This window comes from Protopterus annectens, chromosome 1.part1, assembly GCF_019279795.1.
Source record: "Protopterus annectens isolate FY-2018-M chromosome 1.part1, PAN1.0, whole genome shotgun sequence".
Taxonomy (NCBI): domain Eukaryota; kingdom Metazoa; phylum Chordata; order Ceratodontiformes; family Protopteridae; genus Protopterus; species Protopterus annectens.
Genome location: NC_056726.1, coordinates 1267069197 through 1267094544, shown reverse-complemented (window position 1 = coordinate 1267094544; position 25348 = coordinate 1267069197).

The following is a 25348-nucleotide window of genomic DNA, read 5'->3' as shown; positions in this document are numbered from 1 at the left end:
GCTGAGCCCCTTGCTGTTTGGCATCTGTTTATCAGTAGTCCAGGCCAAAGTAGATGGCCTCTGGCTCACTAAGTTTGCTGATGATTGCAAACTGGGAGCAATCATTGAGTCCCCTAATGATGTCAACATATTAAAAGAAGGGCTAACACAAAGGAATGATTGGTGCCAAAGCCATGGTCTAAAACTAAACGCAAAAAAAATTATTATTGTTCCTTTTGGCAAAATGGAATTCCATACAAATTACAATATTGACAGCACCCCTCTGTACTGAGTTCCAACCCAATGCTGCTAAACTTTGGAACACAGGGTGCTAGCAATCTGAACTTTGACCACAAAGTTTCCACAGTGATAAGGAAAGCATTCTATGTAGTGCACCTCATAAGCAAGGGCATAGCATCCAGGTCAAGGGATGTTATAACTCCACTGCATTTCACTCTAATCAGATGACTAACAGAGAATAATGCACCCTTTTGCATGTACCTCATCAGACACCTGCAGCAGCTGGAGATACCTCAGAGGTTTCTCACTAAGAAAATGCAGGGTCTCCAAGCCAAGACCTATGTGGATGGGCTGAATGCCCTGTCACTTTACTCTGTATCTTATAGGCTGCTGAGAGGTGACTTGTGCATGGCCTATAGGATAATCCCCAACCCTATCCGAATGCAAATGCTGCACATCCACAAGTCAAATGGGACAAGAGTCACTCCCTCTAGGGATCTCAGCCTACAGTGGATATAAAAAGTTTACACATCCCTGTTAAAATGCCAGGTTTTTGTGATATAAAAAAATGAGACCACAATAAATAATTTCAAAACTTTTCCCAGCTTTAATGTGACCTATAACCTGTACAATTCAATTGAAAAAGAAACAAATCTGTTACGGGAAAAAATATAAAAAATAAAAAAAAGTACAATAAGCTGGTTGCATAGGTGTGCACACCCTTAAACTAATACTTTGCTGTGTGTGCACACCCTTAAACTAATACTTTGTTGAAGTACCTTTTGATTTAATTACAGCATTCAGTCTTCTTGGGTACACACCTTCCTTCAATTAAAGAAACTAACCCCAAATAAAGTTCAGCTGTCCTAGTAGGATTTTACTGACATTTATTCAGTTGCCTGCTACAGCAAAAGCCATGGTTGGCAGAGAACTTACAAAGCATCAAAGGGATCTCATTGCTGAAAGGTATCAGTCAGGAGAAGGGTACAAAAAATTTTCCACAGCATTGAATATACCATGGAACACAGTTAAGACAGTCATCAAAAAGTGGAGAAAATATGGGACAATAATGGCATTGCAAAGAAGTGGAAGTCCCTCCAAAATTGATGAAAAGCCAAGATGAAAACTGGTCAGGGAGGCTGCCAAGAGACTTACAACAACACTGAAGGAGATGCAGGAATTTCTGGAAAGTACTGATTGTGTACTACATGTGACAACAATCTCCCATATTCTCCATATATCTGGACTATTGGGAAGGGTTGCAAGACAGAAGCCTTTTCTTACACAGAAAAGCATCCTGGCCCGGCTAAAATTTGCAAAACAATACATCATCTCCCAAAAGCATGTGGGAAAATGTGTTATGGTTTGATGAGACCAAGATTGAACTTTTTGGCCACAATTCCAAAAGGTACGTTTGGGACAAAAACAACACTTTGCACCACCAAAAGAACACCATCCCCATGGTGAAGCATGGTGGTGGCAGTATTATGCTTTGGGATTGCTTTTCGTCAGATAGAACTGGGGCTTTAGTCAAGGTTGAGGGAAGTATGAAGAGTTCCAAATACCAGTCACTTTTGGCCCAAAACCTTCAGACATCTGCTAGAAAGCTGAAGATGAAGATGAATTTCACCTTTCAACACGACAATAACCCCAAGCTTACATCCAAATCAGCAATAGAATGGCTTCACCAGAAGAAAATTAAAGTTTTGGAATGGCACAGCCAGAGCCCAGACGTAAATTCAGTAGAAAATTGGTTGGGTGATGTGAAGAGGGCTGTGCATAAGAGATGCCCTTGCAATCTGATAGATTTGGAGTGCTTTTGCAAGGAAGAGTGGGCAAATATTGCCAGGTCAAGATGTGCCATGCTGATAGACTTCTACCCAAGAAGACTGAATGCTGTAATTAAATAATTAAATCAAAAGGTGCTTCAACAAAGTATTAGTTTAAGGGAGTGCACAGTTATGCAACCAGTGTATTATACGTTTTTTATTTTTATACCTGTCACAGCTTCCTCAGAAGAATAATGTCAATATAGTTGTATGTCTCTAAGTCTATTTTGTCCCCTAACATATTTGTTTGTTTTTCAATTGAATTGTACATGTTATAGGTCACATTAAAGGTGGGAAATATTTTGAAATGATTTATTGGGGTCTCATTTTTTTATATCACAAAAAGCTGGCATTTTAACAGGTGTGTGTAAACTTGTTATATCCACTGTAGCTAGTGATATTAACAGAACATGCTGGAGAGAGATATATGTCTCCCAGAGACTGCTGCTTCTCTGGAATAGACTTCATATTTATAACAGAGCTCCTCACTCACCCTATTCAAATACATCCAAGATAATTGGATGGGAGACTACAAATTCACCCCTTGGGTGACATTCATGTCCCTCATGGACAGGGGTAGCTGGTGCTGATCACAGACCCGCTCTGTTCATACATTTGTTCTGCAAACTACCCAAAAAGAACAAATGGTAATACTCGGCATTAACATGGTTAGGCTTGTAAAGGCTCTAGGGCCACTAGCCTAGTAACCTATGAATGTGTGTGTGTGTGTGTGTGTGTGTGTGTGTGTGTGTGTGTGTGTGTGTGTGTGTGTGTGTGTGTGTGTGTGTGTGTGTGTGTGTATGTGTGTGCTCATGTACATTCTAGACTAAAGTACATTAAATGTACCATACTTAGTGCTAGTCTACCACCATCTATTAATTTAAATCCCAGAATATCAAGTTAAGTCTGTGGCTACAAACCAAAGTCTGATGGTTAGTATATATGATTAAGGCTATGGTACATAAATTAGCTGCTTCCTCTAGTCCAAGGTTTGAGTCCCTCACATTCCACTTGCCTAATGTATGACTCTGAAGAAATGACTTAATCAGTTAATGCTGAGGGGTAAATGGAAAATTAAAGTAGGCTCTTCTTTTTGGTTTCCTGGACCATGTGCCTAATAAGTCACTCAACCATTATCCACTGGGGCAACTGAGAGACTGGGCTAGGCTTATCAATAGTCTTCTGGATGACATGTCTAGTAGCAACCTATAAAGAACAGCAACCTATTCTTCCTGCACGCTTTCTGTAGTTTGATAACTTCTTGGACTTTTGCATTCTACAACTGGCTTTCCTTATTTACCTTATTTCCAAGTCTAAAAGATACATACATAATAGGTTCCATACCATTTATTGATAAAAAAGATTTGGGGACGTTCCCTGTTGTCCTGACCAAGTTCCCCTAGTCAATGTGACTACCACCTTGGGTCTCCCCTGAAAACAGGACACTGGCTCAGTGGAATTAACCCAGTCAACAATGAATAAGTAAATCAAATAAAATGAAATAAAATTGATAAAAATAAAATAAATTAAATACCTGGTTCGACTGCATATCTGTTCTATCATTTCCACACATACTGTTTTCAGACACTGCCATTCTTCTTCATCTCCACGTATATGTTCATCTTCCTGAGGTACAAGAGCCATGATCATTTCCTTGAACTCCTGTGCTTTCACTCCAGTCATCCTCAAGGTCCTCAGCTAACTCTGTTGACCTTAGACCCTTGTCTGGCCATTGCTTACAGCTGATTGGGGTCCCCAGTGTTTTATGCTGGGAACCGATCATTTCAGAAGGAATGACTTTGTAACCTCTGATTTGACCCCAATGACCTTTCCTTACTAGGAAGAGGTCTACTTGGATTACATGCAGACAGCTCTTGATCTTGTGACAGTTTATCTTGGTAAACCATGTGTTGGTCATCATTAAGCCATTTGTCAGACAAAAGTCTAGAATGGCCTTTCCTGTTTATTCCTTCAGGCCCAACCATATGAACCCAGACAATCTTCAAATTATGTTCTGACTCTCTGTCCTAATATGATATTTTAAGTCTGCCATTATCCAGACCAACTCATTTATCATACTTTATCAAAGAATTCCTGGGATTGCTGCCTGAATGCCTTCTTTTCCTTGCCATCACAGCTGTGCTGTAAAAGACAAGCAGGACTCATGAAGGTGGTACTATCTTTGTAGTGGAGTGTGTCACTGATTCTGATTACATCTCTTGCGGTCCTCAGAAGAGTCTCTCACCACAATTCTCACACCAGGTCTAGCCTGACCTAACACAGAGTAGAAGACTCTGGTGTCCAGGCTAAAAAAAATCACTTAAATGTCCTTCCACTTTGTCGCCTGGATATATACAGTATCTATCTATCTATCTATTTATTTATTTATTGCATTTCTTAACCGGGAAAGTCTACTGGGCCTAGGTGAGCCCATTATCAGTAGAGGCCTGGGGGAGAAAAGGTCCACATAACATTAATAGTACATACAAAAAAATATATATCATAGGATCATAGAATCATAAGAGGTTACTAGGCTATTGGTCCTGAGGCCCTTATAAGCCTAGCTAAGTGTTTAGCCCATGTTTAGACAAATCAAGTCCAGCAGGGATACAGGTGGAAACCCAGGAGTATATTTTCTGTTTCCCATCCAGTTATCCAGGTTGTGCTTAAAAGGGGGTAAAGAGGTACTCTGCTGGATGTGGAGAGGGAGTCTATTCCATAGATGGGAAGTCTCTGGGTCACAAATCTGTCCTGCCAACAAGTCATGTTGATGTCACAGACCAGGTTGAGACCGCATGTGCGGGTTACTTGAGTGGAGCTTGACATGCAGTTATGCAGCAGTCCCATCGAGGTGGGGTCCATGATCACCTTGTATGCCAGACAGAGGTCACCTCTGAGGAGTCTGTATGAAACTGAATAGAAGGATAGGGTTTTTAGCCTATCTGTGTATAGTAGATGTTTGAGGCCCTGGATTCTCCTGGTGAGGAACCTCTGTGGTCTCTCCAGCTGCTGCATGTGCTTTGCGAGGTACATTCAGAAAGGGGCATTGTACTTAATAATGGGGCTTATAAGTAAAGAATACAGGGATGTTATGACCTCCTTGTCCCTGGATGAGATACCCTTACTTATAAGGTGGGCCATGTAGAAGGTTTTCCATATAATGGGAGCAACATGGTGGTCAAAAGTCAGGTTGCTATCAACCTGAGTGCCCAAATCCCTCATGAGTGATTGCGTGCTTAGGCCATTGTTATTAATGTGATCATTTGTGGGGATGTCACTCCACCCAAAGGGGAAGATGATGCATTTTTTGGTATTCAGCTTGAGGTCATGTTTCTGGCACTAGTCATTTGTCTGAGTGAGACTCTTTTGAAGAATGTCCACATCACTAGGGGAATTGATGACAGCACCCAGCTTGCAGTCATCTGCAAACTTGGTCAGCCATAGACCCCTGGTTTTGGCCTGCACCTCAGAAAAGTATATCCCAAATAACAGAGGCCCCAAGACTGACCCCTGGATATGCTGCTTGTTACGGGTCTACTGCTTGAAGTGGCTTTCCCTATTTTGACTACATGGGTTCTATCAGTGAGCCAGTTTGCTACCCATCTGGTAACATATGGATTGATGCATAGTTGAGAGAGTTTGTCTATTATGGCCAAGTGGGGAATAGTGTCAAAGGCTTTGGCCAAGTCAAGGAAGGTGGTGTGTACCGTCTTCCCCTCATCAATAGCTTTGGTGACTGTCTCAAAGAAGTTGATCAAATTTAGCAGAAATAACCTCCCCTTGACAAAGCCAAACTGTGTCAGATCAAGTGTTTGGAGGTTGCCAATGTTCTTGTTAATGAGGTCCATGATAATCCATTCCATGGCCTTGCAGATCAGGCTAGTTAGGCTGATTTGTCTATAATTTCCCAGATCGGTGGATGCTCCACTTTTGTGCAAAGGGATGACAGTAGCTGTCCTCCACTCAACTGGGATGAAGCCAGTACTCAGGCTTTGCTTGAATAGGGTGCCTAATGGTGCTGCACGTTCCTGCCTGAGTTCACATAGGATGCAGCCTGGGATGTTATCAGGTCCCATGGAGGCTGTATTTTTTGCCTTTGAGAGAGCAGTGATAACCTGTTCCCTACATATAAGGGAAAGGGGTCAGGTACTGGGGATGTCCTGATTTACTGATGGGGGGACAGAGGGATAAAGTTTTCGCTCACTCTGTCAGCCAGCAAATTTGCTATATCTACGGCATTTGTATATGTGGTGTCCTTGATCACCAGTTCTGAACAGATCTGGGTGTTTCCTTTAAGGTTGCAGACATATGTGAAGAAGGCCTTATGATTGTCTCTAGTAGATGTGGCCAATTTGTTCTCAAGGTTTGCTTTGGAGGATTTCACGCGTGCTCTTATTCGCTTGTTCAGGCTAAGGAGACATTGCTTCCAATTGGGCACCTGTTTCTAATTGGTCTTGGACAGCAATTTTTTCCTTTTGTTATTGAGTTTATTTATTGCAGATATCCAAAAGACAAGTTTACTCTTCCATGCAGGGAATGATTTAGTCCTGTCGGATATTCCTGATTCCATGCATCAATATAAATGCTCATATAGTGCTTTGGTGTAGTTTTGGATATTGGTACCAGTTCCTACAGAGGAGGAGGGGGCTGTGAAGCTGTTTATACCATTCCTCGGGAGGCTCTAAATCAGCTTTGGAGAAGTTTTTACATCTGATCCTAGCTGGGGGGGGGGGGGGGGGGGGTTGGTGGAGATATCTAGTCTTTTCCTTATTATCATGTCATTCACTTCCAAGCTGTGTCCTATCTTTAGACCTAGATTCAATGCAGCATTCGTTAATTTGTTTTTGGTAGGTTGATTGGCTTAATTCAACTTTTACTCAACAGAGTTGTCCCAGGTATATGCATTTGTATATATCTATATCTATATCTATATCTATATATCTATTTCTATATCTATATATATCTGTATGGGAACCGTCTATATCTGTATCTATCTGTATGGGAACCAGCACTTTGGTCAAATGTTTGGAATACTAAAAATTTGTAATATTGGCAGAAGTAATCAAATAGTCATAGGATCACAGAATGCCAGCATTAGTTAGTGGGACATCACTGTAAAGAAAGGATTGGGAATTTGCCCTTCACCTGCTGTTGTGTTGGGGCAGGCGCTTACCCACTGCAAAAAAATATGTTTTTTTTTTGGGGGGGGGGTGCATATTCTGACTTTCAGTCACTTTAGATCAATCAAGTTAAGTTCAATTTTGTGCATTTTCAACTCAAGGCAGTGCACTCATATATATATATATATATATATATATATATATATATATATATATATATATATATATATATATATATATATATATATATCTATGGTTCCCTATTACATTCTAGAAGACGCACTTACCTGAATACGTAAATGCCGACATGTCTTCATCAAACTGGGTAAACATTGATCGTCTTGAAGCACGAAATCCGAAATGTGGAATCATCATGGACGGCCCTTCCGTGGTATACCTTCGTAAGATAGGTGTGCGATAGTTATGGACCTTAGGGTTAGGGTGCGGGTTAAGGTAAGTGTATAGATGGTAATGTATGTGAGATTTAGGGTAGGGTTAGATGCAGGGTTTTGTTATGTGTATGTGTGTGGATTATTTAGTTTGTTTGGGTATAGCTTCTTAAGGTAATTGTGCAATAGTTACGCACCTTAGGGTTAGGGTGCGGATTAAGTTAAGTGCATAGCTGGTGGTATATGCAAGATGTAGTGCAGGGTTAGAAGTAGGGTTTAGTTTAGGGTTATAAGTAGGGTTTTGGTTAGTGTATGTATGTGTTTATTTAGTTTGTTTGAGTAGGTAATATGTAGCGGTTAGTGGGGTGGGACAACTATGACGGTTCGAGCTTTTGAATTTCGCAGTTTAGAGCGTCCGGTGTATTCGCGGTTTGCAGAATATGTGTCGGTGTTTATGTATTCGGTTAATAGGGCATTCGAGCTTTCTATATAGACCCTATATATATATATATATATATATATATATATATATGGGTGTCTGTCATTTGGCTAAATAAGAATTGTATTGGTTGCAAACTTAGTGTGTTAAAATGATTGAAAGCCTATTTAGTTGAATGCCCATTTGATTTAAAGTCCATTTCATTTAATGTGGTATACCTAGACCGTGTTCTGTAAAACAGAAGTAGAATATTAAAATATATGCAGAAGCTTTATGTGGTGACTGGAGTTACCTATACATAAATGCTGCTGGTGTAGTTTCTATTTGTGTGTTGGCATTCATTCCCAGAATGTGAAATTTTCATTTTTATCCACAGTTACATGGCCATAGAGTTAGTTTACTTAAGTAAGGGGATGCAGGGTGCTTTCCTCCTGTTATAAACTTTTTAAAACATTTTTATTTGAGCAATTTTCACTATGTGGTATTTATATTATTATTTTTTTTTTTTGTCTTTTGTTAACCGGGTTAGTCCACTGGGCAGATAGTACATTTTTAGTGGAGACCCGAGGAGAAAAGCACCACACAAGGATATAAATGACAAAATCAACAATACAATGATATGAATTTGCAAACAATAAATATATACATTTGTGCTATATATGCAAAAAGAGCAAAATGGATCAAATATTCATGAAAATTCTAAAAAGATAACAAGAGGTAGAAAAATGCAGGCTTACAATATTATTACAAATTCAATTAAAAAGTCTTTCACTAAATTGGTCTTTCAAACATTTCGCCAGTTATTTATGTGGACCTTTCTATTTGCTCTCTCTTTTGTCCCAGTTTGTGGTAACATCAATGTAGTTATTCTTTTTCTATATTTTGTTTCATTATTTCTACAGTCTCAGTAGGTATATTCATTCCTCCACTTTCCAAGACAGGTTTGTATAACTCCCACCTTCTATTCTCCCTTCATCCTGCTTTTCTCTCAGTTTGTGGTGCTGCATCTTGTTCTATCACAACCCTCCTCTGAGTTCTGCATCCTTCTCACTTACTCTATATAGCCCCTACTTCTTGAGACCACCCTTTCTTTGCACCAGGCAGTATATGTGCTTTTCCCTTTTCTCCCACTTTTGGCTTATTCATAGTCATCCTTCAGATTTGGTTCATCTGCATTCTCAGTCTACTGCAATCTAGTGGCCCTGCCTTCTTATCCCTGCCTCTGGTAGTTACACCAAGAGATGGATTCTGTATGCCTCCACCTCATCTCTTCATTCAGAATGTCGAAAGGAAAAAGGAAAAAAATATGAATGACTATGGGTAATAAAATAGAATATCTCAGTAATAATACAAGCCAGGTTGTTATGTATACAGCTACCCTTGCGTACCCCAGATCCTACATTCTTTTATAAGTTTGGTAACCGTTTCAAGCTTGTGGCTTCTAGAGATACAGGTGCTTGTTTTTTTCCATTTGTGGTATGTCCTTGGGTTCTACACTCGCTCCTGCCAAGATCTATGAAAAGGGTCAGTCCTTTTCTCCCAGTGCAACCTCATTTTTTCCCTTACCTTTATAGTATAATTGATGCTGCCACTCCATATCTAAAGAACAATCTTCATTACCTTCAAATATCTTTTCATAGACTACTGAGGTGTATTCCTGCCTTGGCCTATCTATAAGTCACTATTCTGCTCAAACTCTCTGCACCCATCTCCACCTACCACTGCATCTATCCTATTACCCACTTGTATTCTGCCCTACACAGCCTGTGAATAGCTTCCCTCTAAACTATACTCAAACGTATCCTACATTTTCCCTCTCTGACTTAAAAACAATAGAGTCTTGCTCATTGTTTTCCATATCTTTCAGTTCCCCTCTATGTGTCAGTCACACAATAGACTCAGTGTCTTGCCCTCTAAACATCTGTCTTCATAACTACCAGAAATTATTAATTTACTACAGACAACCTCTACAATAAGACCTTAACACTGTTTTGTCCTAATGGATAAGGAAGCGGCGACGTTTGACAGACTGTAGAGATGCTGCATCTCTTGCTCATCCCTACCCTGGTATAAATCCCTACATCACAAGATGGGTTGCCAACTGACTCACTGACAGAACCCACACTGTAAAAGTTGCAGACTCCAAATCTGACCTCAAAGCAGTGACAAGTGGAGTACCACAGGGTTCTGTCCTGGGACCTCTCCTGTTTGCTATTTACTTCTCTGAAGTACAGGCTAACACAGAAGGCCTCTGGCTAATGAAGTTCACAGATGATTGCAAACTAGGAGCCATAGTCAAGTCCCCAAATGATGTGGACATCCTACAGAAGGGCCTCGCTGAGACAGATGCCTGGTGTCAGAGCCATGGCCTCAAGCTCAATGCCAAAACGTTCAGTGTCATCCCCTTTGGTAAAAACTCTGTACCCATGAACTACCACATAGGCAGCAATCTACTTAACAAGTGGACCCAGGTGGACAGTAGTCTCTCCTTTGATAGTCACATCGCCAGAGTAGTCAGGAAGTCCTTCTACATGGCACACCTCATCATAAAAGGGTTCTCATCCAGGAAAAAAGAGGTCATTGCTCCCCTCTACTCGACACTCATTAGACCCATTATAGAGTACAATGCCCCTTTTGGAATGTACCTCACAAGACATCTGCAGCAGCTGGAAAGGCCACAGAAGTATCTCACAAAGAGGATTACTGACCTCAAACAAATGTCCTACACTGACCACCTCAAAAACTCCAGCTTTACTCCATAGCATATCACCTACTCCAAGGTGATCTCTGCCTAACATATAAAGCTATGTCAAACCCAGAGCTGTTGGACATGCTACACCTAAAGAAATCTCAATCCCTCCAAATTACACACTCTAGGGACCTAAACCTTGTCACCACAATAAACAGGATATGCTGGAGGGATAGATTCCTGTCCCAGAGACTTCCCATACTCTGGAACAGGCTACCCATCTATGTCAAGCAAAGTTCTTCATAGGCACTCTTCAAGAAAAGTCTTGATAACTGGATGGGAAATAGGAAATACACACCGGGGATCACTTCTGTGTCTCTGCTCGACAGTGGCACAGGAAAATAACTTTCTTGGGTGGCGTAAGCCAGGGAACCTTGTTGGCTAGGCTTATGTAGGCCCTTGGGCCGATAGCCTAGTACCTACCTATGAACCTATGAACCTATTTGCAACACAAAGTCTAAATGTACTTGGAGCCCCTTCTTCCCAAATAGATTGAACTTGCACTGCATTGATAACTAGTACTGATTTAATGTCACCCCACTATTTTTTTTAGATTACTAGGGAATAAGCTCACATACAATCAAGATCAGGGTAGGGAATTTCCTCATATTCTAGCCATATATCTCTCAGTCACCATGTAGTTTGTAGTGCATAGAGGACCGCAATTACTCTCCAAACTGGTGAGACAATAGGCTTAACAACAGAAAGGTGCTAAACAAAAGCTTGTTAAACACTTTTCACTGCTGTTAAGCTCTAGCCTCATACTAGACCATTAACAGATGTCAGTGGCTACCACAGAAACATATCAAAAAGATTGTTAAACACTTAATTCTACCTTTTATTGTAAAAGTCCAAGTGAATGATTTAACAGCTTTTCAATGCTCTTCCGTGTTGTCTTCTGTCTGAGTGACAACAGAAAGTGTTTTACAGCTCTCACTATTGTAAAACACAACATCATAGGATCCTAGAATCCTAGGAATTTACTAGGCTATCGACCTGGAAGTAATTTCAAGCCTAGCTGTTTCATCCCAATGCAATATCATAGATACGCTAGTCAGTACCCAGCACTGCATTTAGTAATGGCTGCCCATGTCCAGGAGGGTTGTGGGCAGTATTCCTGGTACAAATTTACGGTGCCCCTTCCACTCATTTAGGTTCTTTTTGAACAGTGTCATACAGGTGCTCTGTTTCACATGAATAGGTAGCCTATTCCCAAGATGCAGCAGTTGCTGGGAGACAAATCTGCCCCTCCAGCATGTCCTATTTAAGTTGCAGGCCATATTCAGATTCCTGGAACAGTTAGCTCTAGTCCTGTTTGATTTACAGATGTGCAGCAAGTTCATTAGGTTGGGGTCTGAGATTGCTCTGTAAGCCAGGCACAAGTCTCCCCTAAAAAGTCTATATAATACAGAGTATGGTGACAGGGACTTTAGTTGGTCTGTGTAAGGCATATGCTGGAGTTCCTTGATCTTCTTTCTTAGAAACCTCTGAGGTCTCTCCAGTTGATGCAGGTGCATTGTATGGTACATGCCAAACAGGGCATTATACCCGATTATGGGCCCGATTAGAGCCGAGTATAGAGGAGTTATAACATCTTTTGCTCTCAAGGTGATGCCTTTACTAATCAAGTGTGCTACATACAAAGCCTTCCTTACTACGGTAGACATGGTAGTCAAAGTTAAAGTTGCAGTGAACTTGTGATCCAAGATCCCTTACCTCTTCGTAGGTACTTAGGGTATTGTTGTTGATTAAATAGTGTGAAGGGACATTGTTTTTGCAGAAGGGAGTGATGATGCATTTCTTTGCATTCAGTTTGAGACCATGACTAAGACACCATCATTAGTCCACGTACAACCCTCCTGGAGTCTACTGACATCATTTGGAGAGTCAATAGTTGGACCTAGTTTGCAGTCGTCCTCAAACTTGGTCAGTCACAACCCCTTAATTTTGGGCTGAAACAGCCTGGAATGTTGTCTGGTCCCACAGAGGCTGCGTTTTTAGCCTTGGACAAGGCTTTAGTGATCTGCTCTTAAGATATGTAGGGTGGGGGTGAGTTTGGGGTAAGGTTCGTGATAAGTTTGTAGGGGATATGGCAGTGAAATTTTCACCAAACCTATCCGCTAGCAGGTTTGCTATCTCTGTGGGGTCAGTGTATGTGATGCTGTTAGTCACTAGTTCAGCACATGCCTAGGTCTTAACTTTTAGGTTATGTGCATAGCTGTAAAAGGCCTTATGGTTATCCTTGGCTGTGAAATATTGTCTTATTTGCCTGTTGAGGCTGAGTTGGGTGCTCTTCCATAGTTGGACCCTCACCTTTGTTTTCTTGGACAGGAACTTTTTGCATCTGTTATAATGTTTGTTGATGTTGGATGTCTACCATTCTGGCTAGTTTTTACTTGGAGCTCTAGCTTTGATTATGTTTGGTACAACCAAGTCTATACACTTAAGCAAGTGATTTTACAGGGCTTTAGTGTAAGCTTCAGTGTAGTTATCACTTCCAGCTGGGGGTGGGACTTGGAATGCATTTAAACCTTCCTCTTGGAGGGTATATTTTACCTAGGTGAAGTTTTTTAGTCTGACCTTGCCCTTTGTGAGTTCTGGTGTGAGTGCCAGCTCGACGGTGACTGATTTGTGGACAGATTTAACTAATGAGGGTCCGACAGGTGCGGCAGTGCATCTTTTTGTCAAGTTAGCGATGACCAGATCTAGAATGTTTGTTCCTCTTGTCGGAGTATGAACAATTTGTTCTAGGGCATTTGAGTTAACAATGTCCACGAACTTTTGCACTTGTGACTTAGGGCTAGAGTAGGTTTCCTAGCTGATGGTGGGATAATTGAAATCCCCATAGTCAGAATGTTCCGGAATATTTGGATTGATTCCAATTTGGTCAAGTAGGCTTTGTACATATCATGACCCATGATGACCCATGGAGGGGGATCTATAACTAACTATGACTTAAATGCGGGTTTTATCCACAGTAACCTGAACTTTGAGTAACTCCATGGAGTTGTCCAGTCTAATTAGATGGGAGGTGACTTTATCTCTAATATAGATAGAAACACCACTTCCTTTGGTTCTTACATGTTCATTTTGCGGTCTAAAGGTGTGGAAGGCATTGTAGCCTTGCACGGCTGGGGTACTCTCTGAGGACTTGAACTGGGTTTCTATGACTGCACAAACATTATATCTTCCAGTTATAGAAGTGCTTCCAGGCTGTGCACCTTTTGGTTTAAGCTCCTAGAGTTTAGCAGCATGACCCTTATTTTGTTATGATTGGCAAATTTCACTTCGGTAAGTTTGTTTTTGAGACCTTGTCTAAAAAAGGCACTATGGGTGAGAGAAGAGCCTTTGCAAGCAGCCAAAAGATTAGAGTGGTGCCAGGTGCAAACTGTCTCTGGCAAAGCAGCGAGGTTTTTCGACCATGACATCCGAGGATGAAAGAAACTGGATCCCCTTTGAATGACATCAAAAACTAAGCCAGTTATTGAAATCAATCATTTTTTGTTTATACTGTGGCATCATTTTAGGTGAGAACAGTATGGTGCTCAAGGATTGGGACATACCTGGATGGGACACATACTCAGAGAGCTCAGTCATGTCTCTCTTCATATAGTCCAGTGAGGTACATCTCAGGTTGTTCACTCCAGCATGAGCTATGACAGAGTTATAATTATACTTGGTGCTGAGAGACCTGAGTGCATACATGATTTGACGAATCTTGTCACGGGACAGGCAGCTGACTGTGACTTTCTGCCTGTCCAACCTGGTGACTGGGACATCCATGTGTCTCACTGTGGAGTCTCTAATGATAAGACAATTTGTTTTTTGAGTGTTACACCTTACGGGCTTGGTAGGTGAGTCACTGGTGTTACTATGTGTCATGGGTGCTGTGGGAACTGTATTAGTTGTAGCAGTCTTGTGTTTTGGAGGTGTCTGGTGTTTTGGTAAATTTTTTGAGAAAACCTCTGCATATGTTGATTTTTGTGTTTGTTATATGCTATGTGCATGAGTATGAGTAGTGGCACATAATGTGCATGAGTATGAGTAGTGGTACTATGTGTATGAGTATGAGTAGTGGTACTGTGTGCATGAGTATGAGTAGTGATACTATATGTATGAGTATGAGTAGTGGTAATATGTGTATGAGTATGAGTAGTGGTACTGTGTGCATGAGTATGAGTAGTGGTACTATGTGTATGAGTATGAGTAGTGGTACTGTGTGCACAAGTATGAGTAGTGGTACTATGTGTATGAGTATGAGTAGTGGTAATATGTGTATGAGTATGAGTAGTGGTAGTATGTGTATGAGTATGAGTAGTGGTACTGTGTGCATGAGTATGAGTAGTGGTACTATGTGTATGAGTATGAGTAGTGGTACTGTGTGCATGAGTATGAGTAGTGGTACTATGTGTATGAGTATGAGTAGTGGTACTATGTGCATGAGTATGAGTCATGGTACTATGTGTATGAGTATGAGCAGTGGTACTATGTGCAGGAGTAGTGGTACTATGTATATGAGTATGAGTAGTGGTACTATGTGTATGAGTATGAGTAGTGGTACTATGTGCATGAGTATGAGTAGTGGTACTATGTGTATGAGTATGAGTAGTGGTACTATGTGCATGAATATGAGTAGTGGTACTATGTGCATGAGTATGAGTCGTGGTACTATGTGTATGAGTATGAGTAGTGGTACTATGTGCATGAGTATGAGTAGTGGTACTATGTGTATGAGTATGAGTAGTGATACTATGTGCATGAGTATGAGTAGTGGTACTGTGTGCAAGAGTATGAGTAGTGGTACTATGTGTATGAGTATGAGTATTCTTACTATGTCTATGAGTATGAGTAGTGGTACTATGTGCATGAGTAGTGGTGGGTGGGTTGACAAACTCTTCAGTGTTACTGTTTTGAATGTGAGAAAGCAGGGATTCAATATTTTTGCTGTAGCTACATCTCTCGCACTCTCTACTAGCGTAAGTTATTAGTAGAGAATTGTCAGTGTACATGAGGTAGTTGCTACACTGCCTCAGGAGGCCCAAGTCAGCAAGGATGGCAGGAGAAACAAGAGGGCAGTCCAACTGTCCATAATGCTAGGTTGAAGAACTGCTATCACAAAGGGACAAAGGGGGGCTTTTCTGGACTGATGAAGGAGGTGCTCAGTGGATGAATATTTCTGCTGTTTTTTTTTTTTTTTTGGTGGTGGTTTAATAGGCCACAGCTCACTAGCAGTATTTTTAGACAGGAGAAGTACTAAGGATGATGAGTACATTAATGTGCTACAGCTATATCTAAGGGAAAAATTGTTGAATTTGTGTGGCAGTGCAGGGTGCTGTGAGATGTGCAAACAATCAGAAACCTGCTCAAACACATAGCTAAAATACCAGAAGCTAAACATTTGAAAAAAATTTAAAAAGGTTCAAAAGGACCAATGAGAATACTTACTTCAAACCCTAGACCAACCACCATTCACCAGACAGGTTTCAATCAGCCCATTCCTCTTACTAGAGTGCAGAAGGAAACTTTCTAATCAACAATGGCCAGGAAAATGTGCTCAGAACAGCCACTACAAACAGACCCAGATGCAGCAAACCTGTATCCGGAATATGCTACAGATACTAGCTACCCTAGTTTCAGTGGGAAACACTAGAGAATGTTTAACACAGCAGAAAAATAGCAATGAGACAATAAAAAACATTTTAAAGAACAGCAAAACAACAAGGATACTGTAAAGAATGATTTAAAGAGCAAACAAATCAGTTATTTTAACACTGCTTGGCAGGAAAACCAGAACAAGCAGAACAGATTGCTTTGTAACAGTGAAAGGTGCCAGCAAATACTTAACAGTGAACATGGCAAAAAGAGCTTTGCAAACAGTTCAAACAGCAATAAAATATGATTTAACAGGCACAGTAAGGCAGACAATTGCAGTACAACAGTGCAGTTTAGTAAACATTATTTAAATACAGTATTAAAGTAGGTGTCAGACAATAAAAAGTGCATTAAATAGTATAATAAAGCAAAAAGTCATCTGTTATCTCAGCTCAGAGTTGTGGCTGGTAGCCCACCTCAATTCATCTTGGTACAAACAGTCAGAAACCTGCACAACTGGAGGGCTTAAATATCAGAAGCTAAAAACCTTAAAAAAGTTTAAAAATGCAGCAAACCTGAATCTGGAATGTACTATAGCTACTAGCTACCCTAGGTTTGGCGGGAAACACTAGTGAATGTTTAGCACAGCAGAAAAATAGTTGTGAGACACTAAAAACTTTTTAAACAGCAGAAAAACTGAAAGGAGACTCTACAGAATGTTTTAAACAGCAAACAAACACTGTTACTTTTTTCCCAATAATTACTGTAGTACATGGGAAAAGATTAAGCTCCATAGACTAGAAAGAATTATGATTACGTCTTTCCTGCTTAATAAACTTCTCCTGAATAATAAGTAATGCCTGAACCACAAGAAGTTAAAGCTGTATAATGACACTCTTTACTTAAAACGTATGGTAGTTAACATAGAGGATTAAGGCACTGAAGAGTTAGAAGGCCTGCCTTCTGTACTCCAGAATTTCTTCAGCCTTCATTTTCCTTCTGTGGGACAGTGAGTAAGTCACTTTACCAGAAAGTCCTCTACAGTAATTGGTAGATGGGGCTAGCCTACTTTGTGGTCTCCTGGACCCCATGCCTACTAACTGCCTATGAACGTAAATAAGTTAAAGCATTCATTTCCAAGTAAATATGCAGGCAGTAAAAAGGATTATACAGGGACCTAAAACAACATTTTCTGAAAAGGACTGTTTAACATATAAACTAAAAACTTTTTTCTGATTTTCTGTCCCTTACTATTTACAACTCCTAATTCAAAATGATATGTTCAGAGTCCTTCTAGGAATGGTTGAGCTCTGTCTTATTTAAGCGCATCCCTCAGAAGGAACTCTTACAGCTTCTACCTGTTACTCTTTGAGCTGACAGTCAAGCTTTCTGTGTTAAGTCCAAAAATAGGATTTTCTGTGGCTTTTGAATTTTAGGTTGTTCTTCCTGCTTTTGCAGTTGAATGACCAAGGAGAGAAGGAAGGTTAAGATTCATTGAGCAGGAGTTAAAATAAGACGTCACCATGTGACTTAAGGGGAATCCTCAAGCAGAAAACTCTTGAATAGAGCAAACATTTGTGAAGTACATTCCCTTTCCTAAAGTATCAAACATAATAACATTCCACTTTACACGTTTCTCTTAAACATTATACATTTACAGGAAGGGAAAATACAATGAATCTTTGTCAATCTTTGTTTATTAAAGAATCGACTACACATTTTAAATACATTACAGGTTTAAAACGGCCAGTTTACTTTTCTGCATTTCTTCATTGAAACACAATTAACTCTATCACACTTTAGTACTGTCTACTTCACACATCTCCTTCCTTTTACTACTCAAACAGGTTTTTTTAAGACTCTCAAAAACAAAGCATTGGGTAAAGGATAGATTCCATGGGATCTTTTGTGTCCATGCATAGGGCTGGATATTCCTTTATATTCATTTGTGCCCTGATGGCTAGATAGAGGCCACCCTTTTTCCCTAATTCCTAAGTTATACTCCTGCTCTACTAAACAGATTGCCATGTCCTTGCACAAAGATTTCATTGCCTGCTTCCATATTAGAAGGTCTCCTAGCATTTCAAATATAGTGACTTAACATCTTGTCACCCACATAAGAAAGCACGTGCTTTTATCTGCTATATGATTACTTTATCAATTGTCTTTCTCTGAATATCTTTTCTATAAACTTCAGGAGTCAGTTTAAAACAGTCAGATAAACAGCATATTCATTTATCATAATTTAGAAAATCCACATCATTCATTTTTGGTATAATATGCATTGTTTTTCCATTGAGCAGTGGAACTGGAAACCTTATCAACAGCTCCTGGTCAATTTCATGTTAATTGGATTCCATTTCAAATGCCTTAATAAAACAAACAAAACGGAAATTGTTCTACCTTCGTAGTTTAGTACAGAACTTCACACTTACATTTAAGCTTTTCCCAGTACTAATGTGTCTTTGATAAAGGACCACCATCTCCCTGTCTTATTGCTGCTTCTCTAGTTCCTCACCTTCTCAGTCTGTATCCATTTTCTGCACCTCAAGCTGCTTCAGTTTTTCAGTTGCCACAACAGGTCGTTGTTGTTGTTGCTGTTGTTGTGTCTTTTGGCGGTTAGGGGTTGCCACAGTGGAACTCCGGTCCGCTAATGATTGGCAGTAGATTTTTACGTGCCGAGTTGCCAGCCCTGATGCACAACCTTCAACGAAGGTAAGCCCATTCATGCATGTCTCCACACAGAAGATGCTCTAGCTGAGAATCGAACAGGACATCGTCTTACTGTGAGGCGACAACACTACCACAGCACCACCACCGCAGTTCAGTTGCCACAACAGGATTTTGAGAAAATCTGCAAAAAGGCTTAAGTTCCTTCGCTACATGCTCTGAATTTACAGCTGCTGCCTGGCTATCTCCTGTTTCAGTAGACTGCATTTCACAAAATAATTGGCATATCCCCCTTGGACATACCTGCATACGACATTCCCTTGGTTTTGCAGCTATGACACAAACATTTTCTAATAGTCTACAATGCTCACTTGAACTGTTGACTAGAAAATAAAATAATTGTTACTCAAGACATGGTGCTGTATATTTGCCTTGCGGCTACAAGTATACGCATACATTTCGGGAGTCAAAGTTGTTTTACAGGCTATATTAGTGCAATTCACAAGATTCAGCAACTGCCTACTAAACAATCTGGTAGAACCAGAGGTATAATCCCACCCACAGCCTCCAATTAATATGTGATGAACAGGCTTACATTCCCAGCTGCTATCATCAATTCATACATGATGGATGGGTAAGGGAGTCTATGAGTTCTAACTCTAGCCGCACCATCACTATCAATATTGAAAAGTGCAACAGAATCAACAGTATGTGATTTGACCACAATGACTGGAACCCATTAATAAATGAATGGTATTTTGCCTAAAGGGCATACAGTATGTCCTCATTAGCAGCTGAGTACCAATTCTGAGAATCAAACACTGCACTTTCAGGTTTGATGGCATTTGTATTCCCCATAAAAGCCCATGCATTGCAGTAACACAGGCATCCTCCAACATGCACACTTATACACAAACACATACACACACAGATATACACATGCACATGAGCATACATATTTAAGAATCTACAAACAAGGCCCCACACACTCACTTTCTCTACTGGAAACCCTCATCTACACACCCACATCCATGCTCCAACAACAAACACACACACACACACACACACACACACACACACACACACACACACACACACACACACAAACACTGAGCATTCCCTTTCGAACTCTAGCAGTGTGACCAGCAAGACACACACATACACACTCACACCCGCCTAAATGCATTCATGCTCATACAGACATGCATACACAAAGCCACACACACACATATATAGACACTTACATACCCCCACATATCTGATATACTTCTACCACAAGTACTACCACAGGAACAAGTGGGAGAATGTTTCTTCTTACAGAAAAAAATAAATAAATAAAACAGCATTGTGATCCTCTAAATCACCTTCTTGAGTTTGCACCTAACTGTGGCCATTTCTGAGGGGACATCATGTGACATTAGCCACTTCCCCACACTGCCTCATCAGTCCTCACACTATGGTCCCTACCAGGGGAAAACCATAGCCGAAGGCCAGTGTCTGAATTTGAGAATCATGCCACAATGTGGAAACATTCCTAATTAAGGCTTATGAATTGCAGTAAGCCCTTCTGAATTTCAAGAAAGCTTCAACAAACCAGAGACAAATAATGCATCAACATATGAACTAGCCAGAATCCTCAAACAGAAAACTCTGCAATAGTGCAAACATTTGTGAAACACACCTCCACAGCAGCAAATACAATTTCATTGCATTTTACCAATTTATCTTAATGATTTCATATTTACAGAAAAGACAGATACATACAATTCATCTTATTTCACCTTTGTATGTGAAAGAATTGGTTATGCTTTTTCTAATTCAGTACAACTTTAATATAGCACATCTATTTTTCTACATTTATCTCTTAAAACAGCTAACTTCCCCAGATTTATTACAGTCTTTTCTCAGATGCAATACATTTTAAAGTTCATAGTTAGTATGCCACAAATAATTACATCTCTTAGAAAGCTGTTAGTGCGAAATGTAGCCTGGAAATTCAACCATAAACAGAAAAAAAAGTTTTTAAATGATGAAGAAAAATTGCAGAAGCACTTAAGGGAAATGGATAGAAAGGTGCTTGGTGTGACATCTGGACAGAGGAAGGAGGACAAGGAGACCTGGTGGTGGAATGAGGAAGTACAGGAAAGTATACGGAGAAAGACGTTGGCAAAGAAGAAGTGGGATTGTCAGAGAGATGAAGAAAGTAAACAGGAGTATAAGGAGATGAGGCATATGGTGAAGAGAGACATGGAGAAGGCTAAGGATAAGGCGTATGAAGAGTTGTATGAAAGGCTGGACACTAAGGAGGGAGAAAGGACCTGTACTGACTGGCTAAACAGAGAGACCGAGCTAGGAAAGATGTGTAGTAGGTAAAGGTGATAAAGGATAATGAGGGAAACATACACATGAGGGGAGTGTGTTGAGGAGATGGAAAGAGTACTTTGAGGGGCTGATGAATGAAGAGAATGAGAGGGAGAGAAGGTTGAATGATGTGGGGATAGTGAATCATGAAGTGCAGTAGATTAGCAAGGAGGAAGTAAGGATAGCTATGAAGAAGATGAAGAATGGAAAGGCTATTGGTCCAGATGACATACCAGTGGAAGCATGGAGGTGTTTAGGTTAAATGGCAGTGGAGTTTTTAACTAGATTGTTTAAAGAAATCTTGGAAAGTGAGAGGATGCCTGAGGAATGGAGAAAAAGTGTTTTGGTACCGATTTTTAAGAATAAGGGTGATGTGCAGAGCTGTAGTAACTACAAAGGGATTAAATTGATCAGTCACAGCATGAAGTTATGGGAAAGAGTAGTGGAAGCTAGGTTAAGAAGGAAGGTCATGATTAGTGATCAGCAGTATGGTTTCATGCCAGGAAAGAGCACTACAGATGCGATGTTTGCTCTGAGAGTGTTGATGGAGAAGTACAGAGAAGGTCAGAAGGAGTTGCATTGTGTCTTTGTGGACTTAGAGAAAGCATATGACAGGGTGCCTAGAGAGGAGTTGTGGTATTGTATGAGGAAGTCCGGAGTGTCAGAGAGGTATGTAAGAGTGGTACAGGATATGTACAAGGGTAGTGTGACAGCGGTGAGGTCTGCGGTGGGAGTGATGGATGTGTTTAAGGTGGAGGTGGGATTACATCAAGGATCAGCTCTGAGCCCTTTCTTATTTGCAATAGTGATGGACAGGTTGACATATGAGATCAGACAGGAATCCCCGTGGACTATGATGTTTGCAGTTGACATTGTGATCTGTAGTGAGAGTAGGGAACAGGTGGAGGAGACCCTGGAGAGGTGGAGATATGCCCTAGCGAGAAGAGGAATGAATGTCAGCTTGACTAAGTCATAATATATGTGTGTGAATGAGAGGGAGGATAGAGGAATGGTGAGGATGCAGGGAGTAGAGGTGACAAAGGTGGATGAGTTTATATACTTGGGATCAACAGTTCAGAGTAATGGTGAGTGTGCAAGAGAGGTGTAGAAGCGAGTACAGGCAGGATGGAGTGGGTGGAGAAGAGTGTCAGGAGTGATTTGTGACAGATGAGTACGAGTAAGAGTGAAAGGGAAGGTCTACAAGAGGGTAGTGAGACCAGCTATGTTATATGGGTTGGAGACAGTGACATTGACAAAAAGGCAGGAGTCAGAGCTGGAAGTGGCAGTGTTAAACATGTTAAGATTTGCACTGGGTGTGACGAGGGTGGACAGGATTAGGAATAAGTATATTAGAGGGTCAGCCGAGGTTGGAAGGTTTGGAGACAAAGCCAGAGAGGCAAGATTACGTTGGTTTGGACATGTGCTGAGGAAGGATGCAGAGTATACTGGGAAAAAGATGTTAAGGATGAAGCTGCCAGGTAACAGGAAAATAGGAAGGCCTAAGATAAGGTTTATGGATGTGGTGAGAGAGGACATGCAGGTGGTTGGTGTGACACAGCAAAATGCAGAGGACAGGAAGAAATGGAAACAGATGATCCACTGTGGCGATCCCTAATGGGAGCAGCTAAAAGAAGAAGAAGACTTACAATTAATTTATATTAACATGAAAATGAATAGATAGATAGATAGATAGATAGATAGATAGATAGATAGATAGATAGATAGATAGATAGATAGATAGATAGATAGATAGATAGATAGATAGATAGAGAGATACATAGATAGATAGATAGACAGATAGAGAGATGTCCATCCATACAAACCCCCTTTTTTCTCATTTTTGCACATGGAGTCAGGGTGTTACTTCAACAGTGACAATCATCTAGAGTCAAACCTTGACATGGATGTGTGTGTATATATATATATATATATATATATATATATATATATATATATAAATATATATATATCAATCCAATTATGAATGAAGCAACCACTAAAGAACCAAGCTGCAGAAAAAGTAAAAACTAGCAGGATCACCACAGAATCAGACATGAAATGACATTTTGGATGAGTGCTTTCAGGTTCTATAAACCCTTCTTCAGATCAACTTACAATATCATACAAACATACATTTAAAATATCTAACATCCAATGAGCTACATCATATTTTGTGCCAAAAACCATGGACAATCAATATAAAAAAGTGCTCATCCATTGTTTTGTGAAATAAATGTCATTTTATGTCTGAATCCATGATGATCCTTCTGGGTTTTTCAATTGTGGTGTGTGTGTGTTTGTCTGTGTGTGTGTGTGTGTGTGTGTGTGTGTGTGTGTGTGTGTGTGTGTGTGTGTGTGTGTGTGTGTGTGTGTGTGTGTGTATGTATATATATATATATATATATATATATATATATATATATATATATATATATATAGATATAGATATAGATATATATGTATATAACTTTAGACTGCCATCAACTGGTCTTTCTTAAAAGCTCTCCCACTCAATGATGCTGTTACTAAATTATTCAGCCACATTTTCCTTGATGTCCTAAACTCTCTTGCTCCAACTCGCAAAATCAGAACCAAATCTAATTTTGCACCCTGGCTCTCCAAAGCTACTCCTGCTTTGATGCATGAAAAGATGTTCTATGGAAAAAATGTCAAACCACTAAAACTCCCACCTTTCTCCAAGGTTATAAGCAACTCAGAAATCATGTAAAAAATGCATTATTTTGGATAAATGGCAATGTTTCACTAAATTTCAAAGCACGCACCCAAATGACCCCAAAAATGTGTTGATTACTATCAGCTCCCTGCTCCACACTGGTCCTCCTACCATCCCTAACCCTTTCCCCTCTCACTGTCCCTCTGAAACTGCAGACTTACTCAACAAACACTTCATAGACAGCATCTCTAAAGTCCTACCCTCTGGTACCTCTGCTCATCCCAACTCTTCTGTGTCACCCTCACCCCCCCTTAAACCTCTATGTTCCTCTGCCTCTCAAATACATCAAATCCCTGCTTCTTAAACTAAAACCATGCTCTCCCTCCACTGATAAACTCCCCCCTCAGTTTCTGAAAATTGCTCCTGACTCTATTGCATATCCTGTATCTATCTCAATCAGCTGCTCCATTCAGGAGTCTACCATACCAGAAATATAGAAATCCTTCTATATTACTCCTCTGAACAAATTCTGTTAAACCCACTAACTTTAGACCAATCACTATTATCTCACCAATCTCTAAAATCCTTGAAAAATGTATACATACTCAACTACTGCCCTATCTCATTTGCGAAAATCTCCTTACCCCCTTGCAACATGGTTTCCACCCTAAACACAGTACCTTGACTGCCTTGCTAACCTTTACTCAAAAGGTTGCAGAAGCTAGGGACAACAAGCTCCTCATCTCCTGTCTATTCCTTGATCTCTCTAAAGCCTTCGACACTGTGTCTCATCCGATCCTTCTTAACAAACTCTCAGATCTAAACCTCTCTCCTTCTATGCTTGGCTAGTTCCAATCCTACCTTACTGGCAGAAAACAAGCTGATAGATGGCACCAGGCTTTCTCACCCTTCCTTGCTGTTCAAACAGGTTTACCCCAAGGCTCCATACTTGGACCGCTCCTTTTCAACATTTTTACCAACAACCTACATTCATCCTGCAGTCTCTCATCTGTAATCCAATACACAGATGAATCTACTCTCTTATCTCTCTCCAATACTATCTCTGAACTACGCACACTAACACAGACTTCCTTTATCTCTGTTGAAAAATGGCTCAGAAGCAATCAACTAATCCATAACCCTAAGAAAACTCAACTCCTTCTCTTCCTACCTCAGACACTCTCTCACCTTAAATCTAACTTTTCTCTTTCCTCCCTAGATGGTACCACTATCTCCCCTGCCTCACACACCAAACTCCATGAGGTAATAATTGATGACCAACTAAAATTTGACTTGCACATAAAAC